Here is an 8438-nt window from a genome sequence, read left to right as displayed (position 1 = left end):
GAGCAGAACATTTACAATATTAATTTATTTTTCTCATTCCAGTGTTCTTAGGAGTTTAGATCAAGAGGGTTCTTTGACATTTGCGTGTACATGTCTATCAGAAACCATAAATAAATTAAATGTGATGAGACCTTCATCACTTCTGACAATTCTGGTTTTGCAATAAAAACAATCCAACACAACTTGCCTGAAATAACCGGGGAGCACATTTAGTTTTTCAACCAGTTCTGCATCGGCAAATCAAAATGCTGATTTCTGGGAACTGTATTACCAACTATCATTTTGTTGCAGCTTCATAGATGACAGACCAATACTGTAGAGGAGGTCAAGCAGTATCTACCTGTCTAGTTAGCAAAATAAATGTAGGCCAGTTAATCATATTATTTCTACTGGAAGGTAATTGCAGAATCTCACCATTCTAGTGATTAGCAAAATATATATTTTATTTTCAGTCTTGTTCTTGCACCAATATTGTCACTTATCTTAGACAACCATTTCTCCTTCAGTCATGATACCCTCGTGGTATGTCTAGAGAAAACAACAAATTCTGTATGGATTTTTCCTATTCTCAGACTTTGCTTTGAAGATAAAGAAGCCACATTCTTTCAGCCTTGTTTGTCTGAGAAGGTCTTCACATTTGTCCTCATATCCCTTACCTTTTCCAATTCCACCTTTCATGGAAATGAGACTTTGCCAGATCAGGCTTCCCACCACCTCGCGTTAATTAAACTCTCCTGTCCTTTCTATTAAGGATCAGACTCCAGATAAATGTTAAGTTAAAGCCTGAAATTAATTTTCTGTGAACTTTTCCAAACATAATCTTTGCTCAGTCACATGTTCAGTAGTAGCAGAGCAAATAGTTTTGAAGTGCCAAATACAATCACAAGTTTTCCTTAGGAAATGGGAACTGTTGCATTGTAACTAGCCAGGCTTCCCTAACTCGGGCCTGTCACCAGTTCTGGCCTCACCAAAACTCTTTCAACACAAATTTATCTCTGCATCCATTGGTATTTAATTCTGGGTATTGGCATGTAGTAAAGCATGAAGTAAATCCTGAAGACAGAAAACCTTATTGAGAGATTTGAAAATTCTGGGGGGTGTTTAAAACAATGACATTTTGCTGGAGAGTAGTATTTCTAGGGGATAAAGAAACCTGATCAAATTATTTTATATGGGATTACATTTTGATTTATTCTGCTGAAATAATTACTTCATATTCCACATGGAGAGGTCAAGGCTTGGTCTTTTTGGCCATCAAGATCACATGGTTCAAAGGATTTTGTTTGTATGTTTATTTCTTGATTGTAAGTTTGATTTGATTATGTCAGACTGATTTCTACAAAGTTTTGGCCTTTTAAGTTGCAAAAACTCATCAGAGCTGGACTAATATGAAATGGAGAGCAATAACTAACTGTATGAACTCCGAGTCTGTGTTCCTAATATACCTGCAAGTGTTATCAGTTGGATTTTTAGATTAAAATATTTCTTAGTTAAGAATCAATGGAAAAAATATTTATTTCTTCCCATTCTTGATTCAAAAGTGATGGCCCAATAATGGTACATTATAATATTTTGTAAACAGGTTTTGAAATTTCAGCTCATAAATACATTCTTCCCTCCTTCACAGTCTGTTCTCCCTTTTGACCTTTATCTGTTAAAAAGGTCAACTCAGTAATTTAGTATACCAGCTGAGGAAATAAATGGTACCATTAGAGGGAGCAAAATTTGTACGAGACCAGTTTATCTGTTTGTCTACTGTATGTTTTATGCAATGACCTTTCCACATAAGTAGTTTTAAAAAGTCATTCTCCAAAAGGAAAATTGGATCCCACAGTATCATTTTCATTTGTACATTTGCTACCACCACTATTATTCACATGATGCTAGTAGATTTTCTTCTTTTGGTCTGCTTTGCAATACCTGTATCTTTTATTTCATGCTTGAAGTATAAATATCACGTTCATCATAATAAACAATGAAGATACAGGTAGTCTGTATCTTGCCAGATGATCACAGAAGGTGTGCAATTCATAGAACTTCAGTAAATCCAAGTGTCAATGTAGGATCTGAGAGCTTTCCAGATCCACAGCCTTGTTCTAATTCTGGACATAGGCAATAAATAAATTTGAATGAAGGTGAGACACTATAGAACCAGTAACACTGGATGTGTTATAGAATGTTTTAAAAGCAACCAACAGCTTCTTCTATTATGTCAAAGATGCAAAACAGACAAAAAGAAAAACTTTTAGAAATGTGGTGAGACATTTGAAGTGGATCAATAACAAATGAGACAGAAGGTGTCATCCGTCAAAAGAAAAACAAATACTTGAAAGGATAAGGGTCTTGTGAAGTGCTGATTAAATGTAATATGCTGTGTGATGATGCACAAATGTGAAATGCTTCAAAGATGAACAGCAGGTGCTTCACCATGTCAAGGAAAACAGCTTATTCTTGCAGACATACATTATGATAAAAGTTATTAGGATTTGTATAACAAAAAATTAAGAAACAAGTAGGTGAGGAATATTGTGAGAGTGATGAACCAGATTCTAAATATTCTAAAACATTAAAAGCTCTGAATTACTTGCATTCACCAAAACCAATTTCTTTGCTAATCCCACTTACTAACAAGTCACAGAAAAACTAGCTCTATCTGTGAAGTAACATGGAAGCTGCTAAATTAAAGGTTCAGCCATGAACCACATTCATCGCAAACTGAAGGTCAATTTTGAAGGAGTCCTTCATATTATCCTTACTGACTAAGGGAAATTTATTGTATATCCAGGATAAATTTGCTATAGATTATCTACTGCTAAGAAAGAAAGAGCTGGAAGCAGCCAAACCAAAAGCAATAAATATCCACACAGTTTTGAGAAGAGCTGATTTACAGATAAGAGGTGACCTTAAAATAAAAAGTACAGATAAGTTCTGGTGTCCTCTACCCTGAGTTCTGAATCAGCGCTCAATAAATTTTCTTGCTAAAGGAATAATTAAACTCATCAGCTAGGACTGAAAAGGCGATAATATTTTGTCAAGTCTTAGTTTCTGTAGTCACTTATGGAAAAAGTCATCCACAAAAGCATCTGACATTTGTTCAGAAGCCAATAACCATCTGTATGAAGTTTGTTTGAATACTAAAAGAGATGGGACACAAACTGCAGTTTATTCACTAACTGGAGAGACTGATAGAGCCTTGTGCTTAACTCACTCCTATGTGCATACAGCCCTGTTTTAGGACAGTGTCAACAGACCTGAGGAGACATCAAGCTCAAGGGGGAACATTTCACCATGTCAGTGAAACCCAGTGGTCAAATTGTATTCGTTGGACTGCAGCCTGAAACACCATTAGTTAATTTTATGAAGATTAAACATAGAGCAATAAGCATCATAGTGTTGTCTTTGCCAAACCATTGTCCAGTGTTGCAGAAAGGCTGTAATGCTTGCAACACAGATCTAGAAACATCACAGATTATCTCTAGTTGGAAGGGACCCATAAGCATCATCAAGTCCAACTCCCTGTTCCTCTCAGGACCACCTAAGACTAAACCATATGATTAAGAGCATTGTCCAGACACTCGAACTCTGACAGGCTTGGTGCCAAGATGACTTTGTCGGTAAGCCTGTTCCAGTGACCAACCACCTTCTCAGCGAAGAACCTTTTCCTAAAGTCTAATCTGAACTTCCTCTGATGCAGCTTCATTCCATTTCCTCTTGTCCTGTTTCTGGTCACCACAGAGAGATCAGCACCGCCCCCATCCACTGCCCCCCTTGAGCAACTTATAAACTGTCATGAAGTCACCTCTCAGTCTGGAGAAGGGAAGACTGAACGAGCCAAATGACCTTAGCTGCTCCTCATAAGTCTTGCCCTCAAGATCTTTCACCATCTTGGTCACCCTCCTCTAGACACACTCTAATGGTTTGATGCACCCAAAACTGCACCCAGTACCCAACGTAGGGCTGCACCAGTACAGTGTGGAGTAGGAATGAAGGGGAGGAAGGTGACACCATAACTATGGTTCATGAAACAAAGAAGAATCTGTTACAGAACCTTCCTTGTTTCCATAAAAAATAATCCAGACCGGATTACATTTTACATTCTGATCTATTGTGTTGCCTCAGTCAGATGAGGCAGAGTAGGCTACCTGTAGAGGAATGAAGGCAGTGGGTTGATTAGCATTGTTAATAAAGGGTTTATTTATCTGTCCACATCTGATTGTTCTAGCGAAGCTATGATCAATCTCCACGCTGTTAATGAAGCTGTGGCAATTTTGTCTCCCCTTGAGGCAGCCTCAAAAAAGTACCTTTCCAGCGCTTTGCTATATCTGAATGCTGAAAACGTTTTTCACTGTAACTGGCAAATCATACTTTTTACACCACACTAGCAGAATTCTTATTGCCATTTTGTCATATTTTATACCTCTTTTTTCAAATATATCCATAAGCATTTCAAATATAGAATTTGTCTCCCTATCCCCATTTAATTGTTCTAGTAGGTCTAAGACTAATATCCATGTTGTTAGCGGTGTTGTTGCAATTTTATCGCCCCTTCAGGCAGCCTCAAAAAGAAATTTTCCAGCATTTTGCCATGTCTGAACACTGGAGACATTTTTCAATGTAACTAGCACGTCAATTACTTTGCACCATCCTAGCAAAGTTCTTACTGCCTTCTTGTTATACTTTACACTTCTTATTTCAAATATATCTATAAGCATTGTTAAAGTGGAATTTTCTTCTTCTGTACCCATATCGATTAGTCCCCATCTACACTACATACCAAAAGTTGCAATTTGAGTTAAGATGGACAACAAATATTGCAATATACCCACATTGATTAGTTGCAATGGCTCACCTCTCACAGCATCTGTTATGGGTTGCAGGTTCTACCACCTGCCTCAGCTACCTTGGGCACCAGTTGTTGTAGCCAGAGTCCAACTCAGTCAGCCTCACACGGGGCACCAATTGTTGCTGCACAATCAAACTGGTAGGCTGCAACAAGGCTTTGCCCTGGGTAACATTCTACTGTCTGTGCTGTATCTCCTTCCCCCAGAGGTCAGACCACACTGCTCCTCCTCCATCCAACTGCCTTTGCCCCAATCCTCAGGGCTATTTAATGACTTAGCAGGAACGAGCTACAGCTGCACATCGTCCATGTCAATCAACCCACTGCCGCTGAGGCCAGGCCACAGCTCATGTTATCAGTGCTGATCACCCCACTGCCTTCAGCCCTCTGCAGCTACCCACCCACTCTCAGTATCCCAGCGCCAAGAATGCCTTTTGTCTATCTTCACTAAAAACCAAAGCTTTGCTGAAGCTACCCAACGCAATTTGCATCTTTGACACAGGCAACAATGAAAGGAATAGCATGAGAGCTCTAGAATATGTCTCCACACATAATTCTAAGGCCTAATATCTTGTGCAACATCTGCTATTTTATGTCTGAGTAGTCACTTTTTCAAAACTATGCTAAGAATCTAGTTTAAGTATCTTTTCAAAGGTAGTGGGTAGAGCTATCAATGTTGTAGTTAGTCTTCATAAAGTCATACACGAGGCACATCGTTAGGTGAGTATGGAAAGAATTTCTTCCTTGGTTACAAGATTATTATGTTTTTGATGTGTTTCACTTGGAAGAGGCATTGAAATTCATCACTAGTGATGCCATCTGCCAAATACTTGTCAATGTTGTCATTTAAAATTGTTTATTTTCATGAAACATGTGCATTGCTGTGATATTTTTATCATACTGAGATGAGACGAGAAAAAATTTTGATTTTCTTACATCAGTATCAGACTGGGATTAGAATAGCCTTCAGAGAACAAGACTGATTACCCCATTGCATCCCATGATCCCCTTGGCTTTTGTATATGATAAGGTAAACTAAGCATAATACTGCTCTGCTCACCCAGTGATACTCTTAAAATTCCTTATATCTGTTCTTCCATTTCCTAAACGTAGTTTTGTCTTAGTTTAACTGGGACATTCAAGTTCTTTTTAAGAATCTCAGTGGTTCTACTGGAAGACATCTAATTCAGGAGACAGTAAATATGGATGCTCAGATTCTTGGAGGCATAAGGATACTAATTTTCCAACTGTGGACAGCTACAGGGTACCATCTTAGAACATGGTATCTGAGATAAGATTCTCCTATATAAATTAAGAGAGAAAAATGTTAGAATTTTTTTATATATATATATATATATATCTATATATATCTTTAGATCTACAGATGCTTAGTGTTTAAAAAGCCTAGCAGATGTTGAAGGCTTGTTTGAAATGTCTCAGGTTAACTGGATGATGTTATGAAGTGTGTGGTTCATCACACAGCTCTCAGGACTGTGTGTTTCTGTACGTGCTTTTTGCAAACCATTGACCTGAAATGTGGAAATGTTCCCAGCTACAGACTTCTACCTCACAATGAATTTCCGATTTATAAATGATGGCTGTGAGTATTGAAGTTAAAAAATGAAGGGAAAATGGCTACTTATATCTTCTGTGTAAAGAGAGCAAAACTTTAAAGGGCAGCCTCAAGACTTGCTGAACTTTTTGGACTCTGATTTGTTTCCAACATTTATGTTCAGTACACAATCCCAATTATATGTCCATTGACTTTTGGCCTTCAGTAATGTATCTCCAATGAAGCAAATTTTGCCAACCTTTTTGACATATGATAACACAGCAATAGGGCTGAGAAAATAAAACATCCATTTGGTTTTGTTTGCTCACAACAGAGTTTTTAGCTTCTAATACAGCAATAAAAGGCAAAAAAACAACTGTTGGTGCTAAATGGTGGCTTACATGTATTGCTACCACTATGAAGCCTAAAGTGATACAGAAAAACAATGCATCACTTCTTGATTTTTATGTGGCAAATGAGCATTAGGGATTAAACTGCTTATATTAAACAAAACTGTACAGGCTGTGGGCAGATTCAGTCGGGAAAGAAGGATGATGCTGAGAGCAGCTGCAACAGAAGTAATGAAAGAAAAGCTAAGCAAGTAAAAGCTCCTGCTTTGAAACACTGTCTTTTAATTAATAAGAGAATCAAATATCAATCCTCTTCCACTGGAGTACTATGGAATATCAACTTTAGAAGAGTTGTTTGAACTATTGGAGGAAAATGCTGTAAGTAATCAATACAAAATACTTTTTAATTGTTATTTTTTTTAATATTATGTGAAATGGAAATACCAGTCTCTTAATTCTAATATTGTACATGGATCTAGTGACACAAAGGCAGCCAGCAGAGTAATGTGTCTGTAGTTTCTAAAGTGTCAGATGTAGCTCATGTCATTGCCCATGATGAGTGGTCATGTCTGAGGTACCAAAGGTAGCTAATTCCAACCAGCATTATTGCCATAGCTACAGGTGAGGTGGGCAGAGATTCCAGAGAACTGGAACTAAAAAAGGGAATACTATTATCTGAGATGACTGCTACCATAAAGAGCCAGACAAAAAGTATATAGGTTAATAAGAAGAAATGCACTTACATATTTTCCCTGCTTTTCTTTACAGAATCACAGAATCATGGTATGGTTGAGATTGGACAGGACCTCTGGAGATCAACAGGTCCAATCCCCCTGCTCAAGCAGGAACACGTACAGCCAGTTGCCCAGGACCATGTCTAGATGGCTTTCGAGTATTTCGAAGGATGGAGACTTCACAACCTCTCTGGGCAACCTGTGCCAGGGGCTCAACCTCCCTCACAGTAAAGGCGTTTCCTGATTTTCAGAAGGACCTCCCTGTGTTTTGGTTTGTGCCCATTGCCTCTGGTCCTGTCACTGGGCACCACTGAAAAGAGCCTGGATCTGTCCTCTGTGCACCCTCCCTTCAGATATTTCAATACATTGATAAGATCCCCCTGAGCCTTCTCTTCTCCAGGCTGAACAGCCCCAGCTCTCTCAGCCTGTCCTCACAGGAGAGGTGCTCCTGTCCCTTCATCATCTTACTGGCCTTTTGCTAGGTTCAATCCAGTAAGACTGTATCTCGTACTGGGGAGCCCATAACTGTGTGCGCATCATTCCAGGTGTGGCCTTACCAGTGCTGAGTAGAGGGAAAACATTATTTTATTAAAATAATAAAATAATTTCACAGTGAACTTTACAGCAAAAAAAAATTCAATTGATACCACAGAATGGGTATAACTACGTATATCCTTGAATATGCATTTTATCCTAATCTTTTTCTTCTTCTGCCATTTCAACAGTGTGCAGTCATAGGGGTCTGTCACCTCATATTTGGTTGTATCACTGGCATTCTCTTATTATACTTGAACCTAAAGCAATATATTTAAGTCATTGAGATGAAACCTCATAGCACCATCAACTTCCACCTGGAAGACGTAGCAACAGTGAAGACACCCATGGATTTCATGAAATCATTGTTTCTTTTCCCTGTGTAAGTACAAAACTGTGACTAAAAATCTTCATTTGTTAATAATGTA

The sequence above is a fragment of the Falco cherrug genome, chromosome 6 (assembly GCF_023634085.1).
Source record: "Falco cherrug isolate bFalChe1 chromosome 6, bFalChe1.pri, whole genome shotgun sequence".
Classification (NCBI taxonomy): Eukaryota; Metazoa; Chordata; class Aves; order Falconiformes; family Falconidae; genus Falco; species Falco cherrug.
This window is presented reverse-complemented; position numbering follows the sequence as displayed.